Source organism: Stegodyphus dumicola, chromosome 2 (genome assembly GCF_044657685.1).
Source record: "Stegodyphus dumicola isolate Sdum_Otavi_A_Nest chromosome 2, ASM4465768v1".
Classification (NCBI taxonomy): Eukaryota; Metazoa; Arthropoda; class Arachnida; order Araneae; family Eresidae; genus Stegodyphus; species Stegodyphus dumicola.
This window is the reverse complement of record NC_140769.1, coordinates 78559704-78580795: the sequence shown is the minus strand read 5'-3', so window position 1 is coordinate 78580795 and position 21092 is coordinate 78559704. Positions and strand designations below refer to the sequence as shown.

Sequence of the window (21092 nt, the reverse complement as noted above, 5' to 3'; positions counted from 1 at the left end):
TTACATTTTAAAGAATTCTTGTTCTACATTTATAGGATTTTATCATCATTTGAACTTCAATTTTTTAGTCTTTGTGAAAAGTTGGTTCTAAATTTCTTTATATACTATATATAAGAACTCCTTCTCTCCTAAACTAATTTATATATTTATTTATCCCACATTTTCATTTTGAAACATTTTAGTACATGCTTTTCCTCAATATTTTAAAAGTTGATTTTTTGTTGAACTGAAATATGTAATATGGAAAAATTCTATCAAAAAACATAACTCAGAATTGAAACAGGAGATAAATAGAGATAATAATAATGTAGGGTATTTGATTCTCTGCCCCTAATACTCATTTGAAACATTTTAGCATGTTTTTCCATTCAGCTGAAACAGTAAAAATATAGAAAAATTCCCACAGAAACATAATTCGGATGAGAAACAGGCAAAAAAATGGGTTGGCATCAGGAAACTGATTGGTCTAAAACAGGGCTTCTTAAACTCTTTTTGAGTCGTGACCCTCTTTTATCATAGAATTTTTTCACGATCCCAAAATATTTACAAAAATTTTGTGGAACCCCATAAGCATGCGAAAATCTGACACGCGCGCGAGTGAAACTGTCAATTTTTTCACTTGTATTGCAGTTTTAGGTTATTATCTTTAATTTCTCATTTTAAGACATAGAACAATGTGAAAATTTTAATTAAGTAACAGACGAAATGACAGCGTCATGTGCAAAGCAAGTAAAATGAACATTTATATTATAAACAGATTGCGTTGAAACATTTTTGTTTTTCTCTTCGTCTGTATTGTCTTTATCTATTTTCAGATACATTGTGTAAAAATATTGGGTAATTGTAAAATTATTATATTATATCAAACTACTAAAGAAATACCAAAACTAGTAAGAAAGTTTAAGAAATACCAAAACTACTAAAATTTGTTGCTACCCCCTGCTGTAGATGGGGGTTGCGATCTACAGTTTAAGAAAGTCTGGTCTAAAATAACATTACAATATTTGATTTTGTTGGAACATTGGATAACTGAGGCCACAGCCAGTGCAGTTATGGCAGGTGTGAAAAATTTTGGAATTTACAGAAATATCAAGTAGCAAAATTTTTGGAATTTAGGAGTGGAAAAGTTTTTAGAATTTAAGACCCACAGAGATTGCATAGCACAACAAAATGTACCTGCTGAAGCTAGGACTCCAGTGCATGGTTATATTTTTGTAAGGAGTGTAACTCTGAATGCAGAGATGCATTTTCAGTCAACATCGCTAGGTCACCAGCCTACACAGCATTGTGTAATACATCATTCATGTAAATAAGAAATAAAATTGACTGCACTTTAGTTAAATAACCTAACTCATTCCTTGTAAGTATTATGCAAGAGTATTGTAATTGTTGAATAAGAATACAACACTTGCTTTATGCTCATCTGAAATGGGATAGATATTTTAGCAGTTATTCCAGCAGAAGTTTGAAGAAACGGATCATTCTCTATTTAGTTAGATAATCAAAATACACAAGCTATGAACATAACCTATTAAACCATAAGGTACAACTCTGATATACGCCCTAATTTCACCAAATGTGATATGTGTTCTGCGCTGGTTTTTGGCGTGGTTGCTTGTTGTATGGCAACCCTGTTGACGTTGAAAAATCTTTCGCTGGAGTTTGTTGGTTCCCGTCATGCTTTGTGTCTGAGAAGCTAGGGAGGGAAAGATTTAATGGTGAAAATTGTTGAATTGAAGTTCAGCATAAGAAAATATCGTCGTAGCCTTCCTGGTTGAGGGGCAATGGGTATTTGGAGGTGTGGAAAGAAGGTATGGGAGATTATTTTTAGTGGCTGTGCGTGATAGAAGTAGTGATTTGTGATTATTTATTTTATTTATTTATTTGTGAACCATAGTATGAATTTTCTGGATAGTGTGTCTGGCTGTTATATAAATACGATAGTGATTACGTGGCGGTATGAAATTGGTATTTCTGTTGTTCGAAAAAGCATTAATGGTAAGTGCATTTTATTTTATTCTTGTTCTTATTTTGTAGAATGTTATGTTCATTGTTTTTTTAGTATGAATTTCTGTCGTTATTGTTTCAAATTTATTTCAGTTATTTTGTTGATTAGTGCGTACCGTCTAAATTGTGAAATTCGTAGATGTTTTTTAAAGTTGAAACAGAACGCTGTGTACATGGTATTCTTTGAACTTTATTGTTGTTATGTTAATTTATTAAAGCGAGGTGTGCGTAGTTTGTAAATTCGTTCGTTGTCTAGATGGTGCCATTCGTAGATGCTTTTTTAAGTTAAAACATATCCCTGTGTACATGGACTCTTGTCAAATAATTTTGGTTAGAAACTTCACGATTTTGCCATCTAAATTTTTTGTTTTTGTTTCGGATTTTTAGCTTAAATTGTGTGTTCAAAACGTGGTTTTTGCATTCGCGAAAACCGTATTTTTGGGAGACATTTTAGGCTTAAAGTTCAAAATGTAGACAAAAAATTTCGATAGCAATATGGCAGCGTGGAGTTTCTCGCCAAAAATATTTGGCGAGAAATTTGGCGCCTTGAGGGCGCATATCAGAGTAGTTCCAAACATAATTCACATTGAACAGCCAATGTTTATCAATTTTCACTTAAGTCGTACTTTCCCATAAATTTGAAAATACTCTATTGCATGCTGTTCTATTGAAGACAAGCCTAATTTTTTTTTTTTTTTTTTTCAAAATGCAATTGATAACTTGTATTGTTTTTTCACAAAATTTTAACCTGGGAGTCGTGAACAAATTTGTGGGGGGTCAGCAAATTCAAAGAAATTTATTTGACAATAAAAGACATGGAATTTGAAGAGAATTTTGGATGTTTTTTAACATTTGCTAAGAATTTAAAATTAAACATTTCCATATTTTAATTTTGATTTTATTGCTTTCCACTTGATTTATGTGTTATGTTTGATGATTTCCAAACAGCTCGAATCAAATTTCAAAGCAATTTCATATGCACAGCTAAGATGTAGTTTTTTCGGCTATCTTAGTAGTGTCTTGCATGCAATTTGTAATTGTAATACGCATCATTTATAAACTATGTTTCTTATTTCTAATCAAATTTGTTGTCAAGTAAGAACATAACATTTCCTAAGCATTGGAAAATTCAGTATTGTCTCAAAGAATAATAAAAACAATTTTGTTCATGATGGTTAAATGGCCCAAAATCTCTTGTGAACATTGGGTATGTTCACAAGAGAAAAGGGATGGGTGGACCAACATCAAATAAACTTAGAGAAAAACTATAAATGAAAATGCAAACTTAAATGAAACCATTGACTCTCTTTCTACTTCTAAAAAAAAAATTGAGTAAATATCAAGAAAAGTTTTTTTTATACTGTTTTACATGTTGCATTATCAATGGAAAATGAATACCCATTGTGTGTTAAATGCAGTGAAAACTTGGCACATGGAAAGCATGAAACCTGCGAAATTAAAAACACATTTAGAAACGGTACTTTTCCCATTTTGCCGCCACAAACAATAAAGTCGCCAACAATGGTACAACTGATGCCAAACTGCCATCTTCGTCGCCAACCTTTTACGCCTCATTTTCAAAACAAGTCACAGCCATTTCTTATCAGATTGATTGTTTCTTTCAATACTGGCATACAACTACATAGAATTTTTACAAGATAATTAAATTTTATGCCCCAAGACCATTCGCGGTAATTAAGTCTATTAGACTGCAATCACACCACTCACCCGCAGGCAAAAATATAGAAAAGGCAAAATCAAGGGTTAAATTCATCAATTCTAATGAGAATGCAGTAGCGAAGTAAAGCACTGCGGCTTTACATAATTTCTGAGTAAGCTTTTTATACAAATTGAAATAATTCTTGCATTTAAACTTGTATTCCAAATTAAGATTTTACTTGAAATTGCAGTAGCGAAGTAAAGCACTGCGGTTTTACATAATTTCTGAGTAAGCTATTTGTACGAATTGAAATAATTCTTGCATTTAAACTTGTATTCCAAATTAAGATTTAACTTGTCATTAATGTAGATAATTACTGAGAATTAGATTTTTGTAGCGTAGTTTACGTGAGATCAGATCATGTGATACAAACCGACAAATCAGGATGTTGAAACATGAAAACATAGTAAATTCTTAATGTCTTTTTATAAATTTATTATCTTTATTGGCTTTTTACAAAATTTTAAAAGATATTAAAATGTTTATGCCTTCAAAATAAAAAATTCTTAGAACTTATTGTTTGTTAACATTTTTTATGTGTATATTGTATGTTGTCACCAACAAAGTCTGCTTGGCACGATTTGCACCAGTGAAACTGAAAAGTACCTCAGAAACTAAGCATAAAGATTAAGTAAATGAATCTAAAGAATTTTTTTAAGAAATGAGCTGAGAGCATGAAAAATTTAAATGTATTTTTGAAAAAATATACAACAGTTCCTGAGAAGGATTTACAGGCATCCTTAAAAGTTTCATATTTAATTGCAAAAAATTTAAAATCTCATACAATTGGAGAATCGCTCATTCTTCCTTCAGCAATTAAAATGACATCATTTATGCATGCAGAAAAATATAGTAACGATTTGAAAACAATAGCATTAAAAAAAAGATACCGTTTCTCACCAAATTTTTGTCATATCAGACACTATAGAATACAAAATCTAGTCTTTACTATAAAACTTATTGAAACTACCGACATTACTACAATGTTTCAATTCGTCGTTATCTGAGATAAGTTTTTAAAGATGATGCAGTAAAATATTTTTTATGTTGTAATATTTGGGAAGGAAAAGCAACTAGAGAGAAAATATTTGAAATTATTAACAGACATTTTGAAAAGAATAATCTTACCTAGAAACGCTGTGTCGCAGTTTGTACTAATGTAAGCTTTTAAAACTAAACCAATACTTTGGCAAGGAGAATTGAACAAAAAAAAAAAAAAAAAAAAAAAAAAACAGAAACATGCTTTTCAGAATTTACTAAAAAAAATAATACAGATTTTTTGTATAAAACAATATATGATAAAATTGACAGAAAATTTTTTGAAAAATTTCCAAATAAGGAATTAGATTGGATCTGTGACCAATTTTGCCTTTGGTATTTTCAATTCCAATGTATCTCTAAATGAAAAAAAACAATTAATTGATATTTTAAGTGACGGAATATTGTGTGTTAAATCTCTAACTTGCCAAAAATTTTAGCTGATTAGAAACTAATATGCTGATTTAAAAGGAATGAAAGTAAATTATTACGTTTCTTACATTAAATTGTACAATATACCTTTAGCTTATATTTAAAACTTCTAAAATGCTTATGTTACATTTTTCTGTTATATAAGCATTGAAAGTGGATGTCTCACTGAAATAGAAATTTTGCTATTGAATTAACATGGAGAACTTTTTTATTGAAATATTTTTTCTCTGTGACATTAGTTGCATCTACTACAAAATAAAGATTAAAGAACTGTTTTTAAAACATTTTGAATTCGTTGTCATATTGATCTATGAAGCACTAGATTAGTGAGGTTTTATTACATTATTGACAAATACAGTTTTCAAACAATCAAAAAATTTTCAGCGGAGATAATTGTCAAATATGAATGTGTTTTCAAAGAGGAAATAAATAATCTTTTACCATAATAACTGATAAAAAGAAAATTCAGTTAGAACATTCACATCTCTAACAACGTAATTTGCTTTGATTTAATCTTTATAATACAATATATTTTACAATGATAAGGCAAAATCCAATGTCAAAGGTTATGCGAAGATTACGATAATACCTAGAGTATTCAGCATTTCGTATAACCCTATAACCAGATAATAATAATATTAAAATAAATTTTATCTGAATGAAGTTTTCGTATTACAGAAACAGTAAAATTATGCAATTACATAAACGAATGCACTTTCAGACAATATACTTAATACTGTTTACAAGTGCAAGCCATAGTTCTGTTTGTTACTTCTCGCCCTTCAGCGCATGCTCAAGAATTACCATCCAGGCGAAACTAGTCGATTTGTCCATGACGTCAAAAATTCGAAAAGTGAGGTAGGGTAAGGCTAAGGCTACTATATATACTATGTCAGGCAACATGCAATAGGAAAAAGATGTCCGTGTGCATAAATTTTCCCATTGTGTTACTTCATTTTATCTAAATTTCAAGGATAATTCTTTTCATTTTTATATGGCATGTTATCAGTATAAAGGCTAGTGAAAATAAATTGGTATGTGTATCTGTTTTTGAAGTGTAATACTTAAATAAAAAGATGGTGTGTGTTTCTTCATTTAAACAACATTTCAAGGATAGTATTTTTCAGTGTTGTACTGTTTGTTATTTCTCAATGTAAAGGGGGAAAAAAACTAGTATGGTATATCTGTTTTTTAAGCATGATAATTTTATTTATTTCTTTAGTGATGCATATATATAGAGAGAGAAGGTGTTTGGTCCAACTGAAGTTATAATAAATCTAATTTTACTACATCTCTCCCTCCCCTCAGGTGTAGAAAATTTTCAAGTGCAGAAAGTTATGCAGAATTAATTCATTTCTGATAAACTTATTATCATTAATTTTTTATATAACATGTTATTAAGTTACACATTTGACTACTGTGTAATAAAATTGTATTTAGGGCAAAAAACTAACTATAATTTTGCATCTGGTGACTAATATCATATGCTTCTAAGAATATTACTTTAACTTTTTCCATAGTTTTTGTATTTCAGGAACATGAAACTGTTACTTTGATATACTTAAATAATAAAAGTGTGTTTCTGAATCAATTAATGGATACAAATATTTTACAGTTATTTTTAGAAGATATTTGCCATATCGCTTTTAATAATTCATAAAGTATGTTAAAATATAGGTAAATAATTTGGTGCAGAATTCAAATTTAGGGTTTAAAATATAGTGAATCATAAGACTAAATGTTTTTTATTATCATGATTTGCCTGGGCTTAAGAATGTACTTTTTGCCCGGTGGAAATTGTCATCAAACTGTCCTGAACAGGCTTTTTGTTGATAATAACTTCCAGGCTTATCAGTACCTCCTTTTGAGTGGAGGGTATGCAAATATAATACCCAATTTAAATTACATTGTGATTGTAATAATATTGTGGTATTAAATAAGTGATTATAATTACAATTTAGGTAATTGCACTGTAATTATATTACATTGTATCTGTGAACTCTTAATTTCATTACTTTATGCAATTATGTTGTAAGTGCATAATCTAATTGCAGTAATATAATCTATTCGCAATTACAAAATAATTATAAATGCAGTTACATCTTAAATAGAGGCCATTTTAATACTTTTAAATTTTCGCAAGATAACTTCCCATTAAGGTTCATTTGGAGGAAACTATGCAAATACTAAAAAAGAAGTTATGCTAAATTTACATACGAGATACATACATCGTCGAAAAATTCGGCCGCCTGCGCCTTCAACCACTTCGTTACCTCTTCTTGCAGCTGTGCGTCGTCATCAAAACGCTGCATAGCCAGCCACTTCTTCATTGCTGGGAATAGGTGAAGTCGCTCGGTGCCAGGTCGGGACTGTACGGCGGATGAGGAAACAACTCCCACTTAAAAGATTCAAGAACTTTACGAGTGACATTTGCCGTGTGGGGCCGGGCGTTGTCGTGAATCAACAAGATCTTAGAGCTCAACATTCGTCTGCGCTTGTTTTGAATTGCTCTTCTGAGTTTTTGGAGAGTTTGGCAATACCTTTGAGAGTTTATTGTAGTGCCTCTTTCCAGGAAGTCCACCAAAATTACACCTTTTCTGTCCCAAAAAACAGTCGCCATCATCTTCCTTGCCGACATTGTTTGCATGCATTTCTTGGGTTTTTGGGGAGAACTTGTGTGCCCCCACTGCATTGATTGCAATTTCGTTTCACAGTTCACATGTTTCACCCATGTTTCGTCACCAGTAACGATGCGATCGAGTAAAGAGTCACCATCCTTATGGTAAGCGTCCAAAAAGTTCAACGCTGCAGCCATTCGCTGATTTTTGTGGTCCTCTGTCAAGATTTTTGGAATCCATCTTGCACAAAACTTGTGGTAACCAAGCTTTTCGCTGATGATTTCGTGCAACAAACTTCGCGAAATTTGTGGAAAACTCAAAGAAAGTTCCGTTATTGTGAAATTTCGATTTTCACGGACTTTAGCATCGACTTTTTCGAGAAGTTCAGCGGTCACTATGCTGGGTCTCCCACTTCGATCTTCGTCGTGAACATTGGTTCGGCCATTTTGAAATCTTATGACCCACTGACGCACTCCACCTTCAGTGATAATGTTGTCCCCATACACTTCACGAAGCTGCCGATAGATTTCTATCGGTTTACAGTTTTTTGCAGTCAGAAACCTTATTACTGAGCGCACCTCGCAGCTCGCGGGATTTTCAATTAACGCAGACATTTCAAACCGTCACAGTATCTGAACGGAGCACAGCACGAACCTCTCACTAGCACGGCTAGATGCAGACTGAGCTGCGCAACGCTCTGACCCCAAGATGGCCGCGCTAGCCCCGCCCCTAGCGGACACAGACGGAAACGTAATCTACTTCCTGGATGGCCCTCGTATTTTTGCCTTGTTGCCAAGTGAGAACTGGATTAATTGAATGAAGAATATATCTCTAATAAAATTGGAGGAAATAAGTTTAAAAGAAAGGCAGGAAAAAATGCGTGTAAATTAATATTCCGTGCAAGGAAGTCATGTGGTGTACACATCCGATTTTTAGATTTACATCAGAATCTGATATTTTGGGTTATATATATATATATATTTGTATTGTTTTCATTTTGACCTTGCATACTTGATTACTTTTTACGGACTAAGTTACTGTAGTAATTAAATTGCCTGGTAGGGCGAAAGCGGCTTTATAAGGCTTTGGCTGAGTGTTACTTCCAATTTATCTAAAAGTGAAGTAATTTTGCATCTGGAGCGCTTTTTAAAGATTTATTCAGGTTTTGATAGTTTGAAATTTCAGTATCAAAGCTTGTTAGCTTATTAGCTGTTATTGAATGAGGCTAATATGCCGAATGCTCCAGAAATTCCAATATTAGTAACTTACCAAAGTTGATTTTCCTGTTTTTTTTTCGGGTAAATGTAATGACTAGATGAATTTTAAGGATTTATTTATTGCAACACACCATGATACTTCTTTATCGAATATTAATAAATTTCAATATTTGATTGGATCACTTACTGATGAACCTGATGGTGATCACTTGCTGATGCTTCTATAATTAAACATGTTTCGCTATCAAATAATTAATATGAAGAAGCATAGGCGAAATTGTTGGCCAGGTACGATAAAAAGAAACAAATCGTACAATGTATAATAAAACATTTCTGGATAAAAAATGAATTTCATAGGTCGATAATGTTAATTTACGGCAATTAGCTGATACCCTGGATGAAGTTATCGGGGACTTCAAAGCTCTTGGTGACAAAGCAACCTCTAGGGATCCATGGTTAATATTTATGCTGCTTCAAAAATTAAATTCCGAAACTCGAATGTTATGGGCACAGAAAGCACCGGAAGTAGATTTTCCTACTTTAGAATCATTTGAATTTTTAAATTTAAGGTGTGCTCTCGAAATTATTATAAATAAAGAAACGGAGGCTAAAATCGCTTATAAAAATAGTAATGTTAGTTCTAAAACTTTACAGAAGTCTAAATATAGTAATAATAAATGTCCGAAATGTAATGGAATTCATGCTTTATAAATTTAAAAATTTGGATGTAATCGCCAGTGAAAACTCTGTGAAAAAACCAGGATTGTGTTTTTTATATTTAAATTCCCATCTCACCAAAAATTGTAATTCTCAGTTTAACTGTAAATTTTGTAATTTAAAAACACGTAATAATTTGCTGCATGATGATCTTAAAGCTAACAATGTACAGCTTTAAAAACCGCCAAAAGTAAACGAAAGTCCTTTAGACAGGATTTCGAACGAATTATGCGAGGGTCAAGACCATGTTGTGAGTAATAGAGTTCAAAATTTCAATTGGGCGATTTATTTCCCTCGAGCGACGGAACTATCGAAATTAAATTACTATTGGATTCGAGAACTAAATCCCCGTTTGTTGAACGAGTTGCTCAAAGATTAGGATTGAAATGAAGAAACTATTGGTTACTTCTTCGTTAAACTGGCGGAGATCCAGCTATCAAGACTCGTGACTCATTAGTTTAAGACTTGGATCAAGATTAAATAGTGAAATAATTGATATTAACGCATCTATTTGGGATAGGTTAACTTTGCCATTACCTGAACAAGGTGATAATATAAAGCATATAGATTATATCAAATCTAGTTCGGATCCAAATTTCGCTCACAGTTTCTTATCATACGGCCAACAATTCAATAAACAACCTGCGAAGAAACAGTTCACTCTTTTTAACGGGATGGTACCAAGTACAAGAAAGGCCACATAGAATTACACCTGAGAGCGTGTTATCCTAAAGGAAAGATTAAAATGGTCTGCTCACACTACAAATATTTGCAGCAAAACTACCAGAGCTATGAACTGTTTCCTTCTCATTATGGGAAAATATTCCCAACTTAGTTTAAAGAAAAAAGGTATTTTATATCTCTGTTATCCTATCTATTCCGAATTAGCCTTATTTGCATGGATGACAACTCCTAAAGCAGATATATTAAAGCTGCAACGACTGCAAAACCGATATCTGAGAACTATCGCCAATGCACATTAATTGATTCGTAACAAAAGTCATCACGAAGACCAGAAAATATAATCTATTCAGAATTTTTTAAACGCAGAGGGTGTTTACACATTTTAAAAACAGTTTTGATACAGAATTAAAGAAAGGAAAATGCCTTGGAATAGAAGTAACAAGAAACATCTGCTGATGCAGAAATCAATTGCAGAATCCTTAAATAATCTGTAGCAACAATAAATAAAATAATAAAACATGATTTGCAGTTTAAAAAAAGCCAAAAAAATACTATAATATTCGCAAGCTTTTGTCGAGGTATGTGGCTCAACGCAGAACAATTTCTAGAGCCCTGCATGAAAACTATTTGGCAGGAACTAAATGAAAATACATTGTGATTCAATGTAGCATTGATTTACCTAAATGACCACAACAAATAAAGAGACAATTTATCATCGAAAGCGAAAAGAAAAAGTATACAAACTTCGTTCCGTTAATGCAAAGAACATTTCAGTAACGAGTTTACGTTTCTCACAAGGTTTTTTTTTTAAAAATGAGGAATTAAAAATAAGAAAAGTATAAGAAAAAAAAATACTAAAATAAACTCAGTGAAATATCAAGAGAAAGTTTTTAAGTCTGATATTTACACAAGAAATTACTTTCTTTTTCCCACTGATACTTATAATTCAAAGCAACTTATAATTCGAAAAGTACAACTACATTCCATAAAAAATGAAGACTGACACAAGTATTGCATTTTTATCTTTTCAACGTATTCCTGTGAAGTCCCCTGACGTTTGGACTATGGGTTGTTGCTTTAGGCTCTTGAAAAGAGCTCTATCAAGACCATCAGATCAAGCATTTTAAAAAATACTCTTTACATTTTAAACATAAATTAAACGGACTCTTAATTAATCTAAAAATATGTAGACACCCTCCAAAGAATTAATAAGAACTTTTTCAATGAAGAAGCGAAATACGAGCATCTCGGACATTTCAATGTTTTCAATAATGAAATGTTTCAATAATGTTCTTCCATATGACCTTACACTTAATTTGTGATGACAGTTTCCCAACGTAACATTATTTGTATCAAAGAATTCTTATTTGCACATTCTAATTTACAGTAATAAGTATTTTGATTCTTTTGACTCTATAACCTTTGTTGAAACTGCGTACGATAACAGAAAAGTATAAAATTTGTTCACTTGCGTTATGTCAAATACGTATTTCATTTATAAAATACGTCAACTCAATTACCTGAAATGTCAGCATGTCCTTACAGTTAAAAGTTACAGGTCTAGCTTAGTTTTCAAATATTTTGAACTTTAATATAGAAGAACGTTTAATTTATTGCCTTGCCAGAAAATGGTATTTAAAAGGGATCTAACGATAGACAGTCCAAAGATATCCGCCGTACAATTTTGAAACTTTTCTCTCTCAATATGCTGCCAGTTTCTCAAGTTTGAGAACAGAATCATTGTCATCACTTGTAAACTTTATTGGAAACATGCCAACGATGACGTTGCTGAAGTTGCAAGTTTGTACGATATATAGCCAAGAAGGGCAGTTATCAATCGATAAAAATGATTCCCAAAAACAGGACTTGAAAGTCTTAAATATACTATCGAATATTTCAATATCACATGGAACAGCCTAAAGTGAATGTTTCGTTTCATATTCATAGCAAAGCTAGTAGCATTTGACTTTCTTTCTTTGATAGTTGCTTCATACGGTTCAATAAACCGGCGAAAATGCCAAAGGAAATCGATGGAATTCTTCCTTATTTGGTTACATATTTACTTACTGCTGTCAACAAAATAGTTTATTTCTTTCAAAATATTTTAAAGCATTTCTAGAAGTCAATATGAAAATCTTTCATTCTGAGTAAGCATTGAATGTTAAATTAAATGCATTTCCGGGAGCTTCTCATTTAAATAAACTGGAAAATGCTTTTAATAAAATTTTGTAGTTCATAAATTCAGAAATGACTTAAAAAAGTGTTTCTTCCTTATTTGAATATTTACATGGAGTTTATCAGTAATTATTGCCTTATTTTATGGAAGTACATAAATCTGAAAATTTGTTTGGAAATAATTTAAGTTTTTAATTGCTTTTAGGTTGTAATCTAAATCTAAACCCTGGGGAGTGTTTTCGTCTCTGCAAAACGAATCACGGCAAACAAAAGGAATGCAAGCATTTGCGAAATTCCGATTTTATTTATATATTTAATAGCTATTTATAAAATAAAACTATTTTTTCTGAATGTTTTAAGAAATGCTTTTTATAATAGCCAAATATAGAAATACATTTTTAAACATGTATATATATACATTGCTTGACAATTGGTTGGTCAATTGTTAATTATGCCACAATTACAACTTGTTTGACAGTTGTTAACTATGCGACAATTAAAATCTGTAGCGCAATTAATACTGAATATTTTACCAAATGTGATATTTTTTATTAAACTGAAACTGTAAATATTTTGCTCTATGGCCCACCCAAAAAATGGGAGGTAACAAATAAAAGAAGAGATTTCTCATACAGCATAATGAAGTAATCATAGAAAGTGCAACTTCCCATGTGAACAAAAACAGATCTTGGAAGACTGTTTAAAAGGGTGGTCTTCTTGATTTACTTTGAGATAGTTCTAGCATGCTCCACACAAAGTCTTTCCAGAAATACTGTTGCGACATTTGGCTAACTTTCTTGCTAGACATATAAAAGTTTTAAGGTGATGCTCTATTTAAGTTTTACTCACCTATCGAGAGTGTCTCAAGCATGTTTAATGAGAATGAGGTTTAGAGAATATATACAGGCATTGTGGTGGAATACAAGCAGTGTAGTACGGACTGTGTTATGAAGTATACTACTACAGACATTGTGATGCGGATTACATTCTCAGTTATGCAAGTGTTTCAATCATTTCATGTGGCTCTTGTGGAGATTAACATTGTCGTTCCTGTGAAGAATGTCAGGATCCACTGCTCGGCAAAAAACGAAAATATGTCCATTTGTATCTTTTTATGCTATTACGGATCCTGATACGAAGCTATGCAGTGGAGTTCTAGTATTAAGTATGATCCTTGCCCACACCATTACATTCTAGCATGATAGTCAACTTCTTAAACTTATCGTCGGCAGTAAAGTGTTTTTTGTTAAACCAAACCCTTTGATGTCTATTTTCGCTGTTAACAATGAACATCGATTCATTTAAAACAATTAACATTTACCACTTCCGGTGATTTCGAAGATAATGTCGTTTCCTAAACCGCTTCAGTTTGGCTTGTCGATGGCGCTGTAATAGAAAGACATGTATATTTTGCTGGAACACCATGAGTGTCATTCACTAGGTGCTGCTATCTAAAGGATGTACAGTGGCTGTGCAGTATTACAGAAAAGTGTTCGACAAGTTTGCTACAAAATTTAAGAAAAGCAGGATTAAGTGTACTTGTGATACGTACATTTTCGCGTACACGTTGCTGCATCCAGGAGTTTGGAATGAATTTACGTTTCTACCTACAATAGTCTACACACCTGTCAGAAAACCAGTTTGCTTGTAATATCATGTCGCTGGAAAAAGAATTAAACTGCGAAAGAAACCTAAACAGCTAGTTAAAAATCGTGTCACATCCTGAAGTCAGAAGTTTACGAAAACAGCATCAGGTGCCTGCCTGTTAAATAGGAAGATATTGTACATAATATTAGTGTTGTTGTTGTGATTTATCTCACTTGCCTGACAGTAACATCAGAGCAAGGAAATCAAATTCATCGTGGCAAGGAGTGCAAGATTGCGCTTTTCGTTGGTAATAGTCGAGGGTTTCCCAGTCCTCTTCCTTTACTAGCAACCTCTCGAGCAGACTTTCGGCTCGCCTAATATTTAGAGTGCCCCCAAGCCGACAGACACTATGCATTTACAAACATCCGGGAATCCGTCTTTTCCGGGATTCGAACCTGGGCCCTTCTGTACGACAATCAGGGTCACTAACCACTATCCCGGTTGGGCGGCACTTGATGTTAATTTATATGCGTAATGAAATTGTTTTCGAGAAGAAGTTAAATAAAAAACAGTTAATAATGTGTTCTGTTCCCATTGGACAATTTGATGTTTCACTATTCCCTATATAAATTTTAAAATGAGCTTCTATTAACAATAAAATTAGACCTTTTTCTATAATTTTGTTTTCTTCCCATAAAACATTAGCATCAGCTTTGCCACATTTAATCTCTTATTTTACAAGTATTTAATCTGGCATGTTGTCTTCAAAGTTCTATCTCATTAATTTTAGAGCTAATAAAAATGATAATCTGGTAGATATATAAAAAAAACAACATAAAAAATTTACCCATATAAAAATATTTCACATATCTTTCTTAATAAAGGGTGTACTAAAATAAAGGCAACATTTGATTTTGCCACCATTAGTACAGTAAAGTGTTGGCAACCCTATTAAAAAAACCCATTCGACAGCTAATAGTTTAGGGTTAGTAGAAAAGAAGCAATATACGATAGAAAAACGTGTTTTCATTTTTGAATAATATTTCAAAAATAATGAAAATTTGGCTGCCACAGTTCGAAAATTTCGATGAAGCCCATTTTCACTAATCGTCAAAATTGCTGCACATGGGGTTCAGAGAACCCACATGTGATGGTCGAAAAACAAATGCATCCTCATTGTGTCACCGTTTGATGCGGATTTTTGACTGGAGGCATCAGTGGACCATAAAGATGGTCAAGCAGTGAATGTTACTGGTGCTCGATATCGCACATAACACAGTTCTTTTTGCGAAAATTGGATGATACTGATGTGGACGACATGTGGTTTCAACAAGATGGTGCCACATACCATACAGCCCGTAAAACAATTCAATTACTGCATGAGACATTTCCTGGCCGTGCACTTTCTTGTTTCGTAAATAAGAATCGCTCCCTAGATAGTGGGATTTAACACCATTGGATTTCTTTTTAACGAGTTATTTGAAGATAAAGGCTTATTTCAACAAGCCCTCAACCACGCGTGCATTGAGGGAGCAAATTCAACGCTGCATCAACGAAATTCAGCCACATTTATGCAAAATGGTCATGAAAACTTTCAACAAAAGAGTACGTATGTGATAGCAAAGTCGTGGTGGTCACTTGCTCGATTTGTTTGTTATTCCATACATAACCCTATCCTGTAACTTTACGATTCAATAAAACAATAACAATTTAAAGAACAAATTGTGTTTTTTATTTGATTCAAATCTTTTGTTAATTTTGGGACACCCTTTAGTATCACTTAAATAAAGTGCTAGATTCATTCACATGATATTTCCGTATGCATTCATTAGATTCTTTAAAGTTGCAGAATAGAGTTTTATACAATCCTCCCACGCTAAAATTCTATCCAATGTGAGTAGAAGTAATGAATCACTATGCATTATCTTAAGAACAAAATATTTAAGACCCTAATGTATACAGAAGAAAGTTAACTTCTTTTTTATGTTCAGCACGTCAGTGGAGGATGTCACACACAAGGATTGAAAAATAGTATAATAGATTGTCTATAGCAATTGATATCTGCAGCACTTTATGCGGTTTTTATAATTCAGTGCTCATTTGTACTACAGGTTCATAAGAGGCCATGCATGTGGAGACAAATGATGGATTTACTATCTTATAAAAAACGAAAATATTTTAGGACGATATGTAGGAAATTACAAATGATCAAATCTTTTATAACAGGCTGTAGAGTGCACAATGAAATTTCGGAATATATACGAAACGGACGGCGATAAATGCAAAATAAATTTATCTATTTCAAGAAATAATGGAATGGGGAAAATTTATTCCATCAAGGATTATGTTATTGATAGAAACTGAAGCGTTTCTTATTCTGTTGAAATTGAAAACTATGCACTGTTAATTAATTGCCATCTCATCATTCATTGAAAAGAAAGCATTTTTATCATATAATGAAAAGAGTTGTTTTTCGTAATAATATTTCCATATATCGTATTTAATGAAAAAGTTATATTTTATTTAATAATATTTTCACATATACTTAATTCTATTTTTAAGATAATTTTATTGATTAAATCTTTTTTAATGTTCTTTACTTCTTTATGCAAAATAAATTTATATATTTCAAGAAATAGTGGAATGGGGAAAATTTATTCCATCAAGTATTATGTTACTGACAGAATCTAAAGCGTTTCTCATTCTTTTGAAATTGAAAAATAAGAGCTAATTATATATTGCCATCTGATCATAGCATTCATTGAAAAGAAAGCATTTTTATTACATTAATTTAATGAAAGGAATTATTTTTCGTAATAATATTTTCATATATCATATATAATGAAAAAGTTATATTTTAAGTAATAAATTTTCACATACACTTAATTCTATTTTAAAGACAATTTTATTGGTTAAATCTTTTTTTCCTATTCTTTACTTTGCGAAAATCCATAACTTGAGGATGCTATAAACCTTTTATTTCACTAATATTAGGGAAAATGTGACAAGAAAAAAGAAGAAAATGAATTTACTTTGTTATTGTAAGAATTTAGTTCGTATTAGTTTAGATATTTGTGCATCATACTCACTCTGTACCAGAATCTCACAAAATGAAAATGCTTCGCACTCTGAGAAATGACTGAAACTTGTAACAAAGCACGAAGAATTGCTCGAAGAAGCTTAGCCTTCCTTTCCTAAAATAAGAAGATAACCAAATATATTAAACACTTATTTATCATTAAATTAAGAACAATTTAACAGAATTTCTTTCAACCATAAAAATATTTCAGAATTTTGGAAATTGAAGAATTATGGTAAAACCCGCTTATGTTCAATATTTCTTTTGTGTTAGATACACCATATGTCTGGTATAAATATGTGCTGCGTATTTAGTTTATCACTATTCAGAATTTTGGATAAAGTCTGAAATTGTATCATTAAACTAAAATAATTACAGTGGAACGTGATCGTGATTGATATTGACTTGTGAGTGAAAAAACGAAACAAATTTCCATACTACATTTATTTAAAGAGCTAAGAATTAAAAATCTTTTTTTTTCTAAAAGGACAACTAAAGTTTTAAAATCAAAAATGCTTTCCAAGTTAATAATATTTTTTTGTTTCGATTTTAGCCTGCACTTTTTGTTCTACATCAAAATTCGGTAACCATGAAAGACGTTTAATTTTGAAAGAAAGAAAAATCAAAGTATTAAGAATCCAGTGATTACTAGAAATAAAAAGATAGTAAATATTACGTATCTCTATTCCTATCAGCAATCTGCGACTGAAAGGTTTGCTATTCAAGTACTTCATTCTAAGGAAATGTTTTAGATTTGTACAAATTAATGAGAACCAAACTGGCAGAAAAACTAACTTGGAATACACGCTTTCTTATACGCAATACTCTTACATGCTTACATACGCTGTATAAGGTTTTTAATTCCAAGTAAAGGAAGTATTGTAATCGCAAAAAATTTCGGGTATCATACTTCAACGAAAATATCCATCTCAACCGCTCTCGAAAGCATTTGAACGATGGTTTTGCGTGACATCTGTACGTACGATCAAAATAAAGGAATGTTTCCGCCAAAACGGATTATAAAATGTATTTAGAAGAGATTTTTTTCCTGACGTCTGTACGTACCTATGTATGTAGTATCTCGCAAAACTCCAAAACGAATATGTTGAAATTTTGTATATGGGACTGCTATAACATGCAGTTGTGCACCACCCATTTTCGTTGCAATCGGCTGCACCAATCGTATATAAATATATTTTCTCATTCTGTTACCTGGCTCGGTGAGCTTAGCTTTTTTTATTCTTATATATTGGTAAAATGTGTATTTTTTGCTTTAAAAGTGATTGAATTATTTAATATTTATTTTACAGTTAAGCTTTTTATTCTTTTAGGTAATCTGCATACAACTGCTGTAGATTATCAACAATTTAAAACGTTAGGTGGCGAGTTAAGCCTAACGAACCACCATTCGTTTACATTTGAAACTCAGTAGAATACTGAGTTAAGTCAGTTTCTTCTTGCTTGTTTTTGCTTAGAAAGTAATTTTAATCGTAAAAATTGTCTGCTTTAACTGTTTTAACTGCAGCTACTGTTTTATGTTTTTTATGCATTTTACAATTTTTAATGAAGAAGTTTTTAGTTTTTATGTATTTTTGCTTTGCGCCGAAGTGATAAGTGAATTAATTGAATGTGTGTGTGTGTATGATTATGGCAAAGCCTCGAGGGCTATCTGCCTAAGGGGAGGGATGCCTTCGTGGAGGACTTTCTAAGGGAAACTGGCTCGTATACACGTTACACATCGGGAAAACCACGAAAACGCCCATGCAGCCAGCCCGTTCGCGGGATTCGAACCTCGGACCGAACTACCAGTGTTCAGCGACTTTACCGCTCGGCCGCTGGTGGGCGAATTAATTGAATGAGAAATATGAATATTCTAATGAAATTCGAATGTAATGAAATGCAGAATCTTTAAATGAAATGCAGCAATATACGAGTATAATGTGTATAATTTAATAGGCCATACAAGGAAGTCATCTGGTGTCTACATCAGACTTAGAATCAGATTTTCAGCTCTTCTTTTTAAAACAGGAGAGCTGAAAAATACGCAATGGCGTCGGCGGACCTCTCGAATGCGTGCCGAATGTGCTACCGTTACACTACGAAGTCATGTCTGAACGAGGGACAAAATACCTTATATAGTTCCTCTTTCAAAGGACGACTGCGGATTAGGTGACCTAATCGCCAAATCCTGGTGGCGATTAGGTCAAACACTTTCTTTTTTTAAAGTTCGGACGCCATTTGTAGAGTCATTAGGATTTTTTGAAGCAGGAGACTTGAAAAATGTGCAATGCCCTCTCCGAGACTCGAACCTGGACCTCACGAATACGCGCCGAGTGTACTGCCGTTACACCACGATTGCATGCTGGAAGTAGGGAGAAAATACCTTATAATGCACGTGAAAGTTACTCTTTTATTCAAAGTTAAATTTTATTAAATTTACTAAATAATCATAGAATAACCGAACATTAAACTGAGTGGTCGACTTAATTAAAAGAAAAACCACAAAAAAACGCAGGAAATATGCAACCTCTGTTAGGCTTTATAAAATATTTTTTTAATCATCTTTTATAATTAACCAAATAAATTTTTTTAGCTCAAATAAGAATGGCATTTCATGTTATTTCCAAATCTGAAACATTCAGTAACATAATTTCAAACTTCGTTCATAATTCAAACTTATTATCCAATTCATAAGCTTCTAAAACTAAAGAACTCACCTTTTATATTTAGAATATTATAATAAAGGACGCTTCTCTTCAATGAGATGAAATTTTATTTACTACATATGCATATTTCACTTTCCAAAACATGGCATATAAGTTACATCTTTCGAGCAGAAGTTTTATTAAAAGCCTAAAAATAGCTTCGCATTTTGAAAAGTATAGAATAAATACTCTTAATCAATAATTTCTGCGAAATATTAACTCTTCGAGAACAGCAAGTAAATGCCTGACATATAAGTACCTAAGCTACGGTCCGTTTCTAAGTACACATATCAAATAAATTTTCATTTCAAATGTAATAAAATTACTGGACGACGTAAGTAGGGAGAAAGGGAAAAAAGCGTGGTTCGAGAATCCAGGGCCATTTTAATGGAGAAAACATAATTCCGGGATGATTTTTTCTTTTCCTGGAGAGTGATTTAGTAGCGTGCGCGTGCTAGCGTTGGCAGCTCGGTAGATAATACGCAAAGAAATTGAAAGTTAATTGAAAATGTCACCTCCTGGTACCGTAATTAATTTCTTGAAAGGAATTTCGGGATTTTCTCTTTCTAAAATCTCTTTGACTTAATCAACACTTCAAAAGTCGGATGTTCCTGATGATGAAAGGAAATTCCTATAAATGTAAACGTAGTAGTGGTTTTAGAGGGAAAATTTGTTGCTAGGTTATGGAAATTGAATGCTCTATTGGCCCGAAAGACGATGCCTTCTTTTTTCAAATACTTTTCTAAACATTACACTCTGAGCAGTTTAAAATTACGTGGGTGGTCTAAAGTTCTGTATAACCTTTGGTAAGGTACTCATAACACCTCAAACGGAATTTAGTTTTAGTAATTTAGTTTCTTAATATGTTAAATTGACATATATAGTGAAGACGAGAATAGAAATATATAAAAAAAAAATGGACTCGGAGTTAATGTTATATATATTTATATTGGAAGACGAAATTAACTGCGTAGCTATCATGCTGGGGACTGAGGTAGCACATAGTTGGTTTTGGCTTGGTTTTATGTGATTATGGGGAAACCTCGAGGACTATCTGCCTAAGAGGAGGGATGTTTTCGTGGAGGACTTTCTAAGGGACACTGGCCTCGCATA

At 32.3% G+C, this 21092-nt stretch overlaps 1 protein-coding gene across 1 annotated transcript in view; it reads right to left on the bottom strand.

The window, feature by feature from the left end:
• The window catches only part of RnrL (Ribonucleoside diphosphate reductase large subunit), a 219775-nt gene that overhangs the window by 190896 nt on the left and 7787 nt on the right, over positions 1-21092 (bottom strand). Inside the window, exon 2 of the mRNA XM_085810790.1 lies at positions 17285-17389. The gene's annotated coding sequence lies outside the window, so the exon portion shown is untranslated. The remainder of the gene's footprint in view (positions 1-17284; positions 17390-21092) is intronic.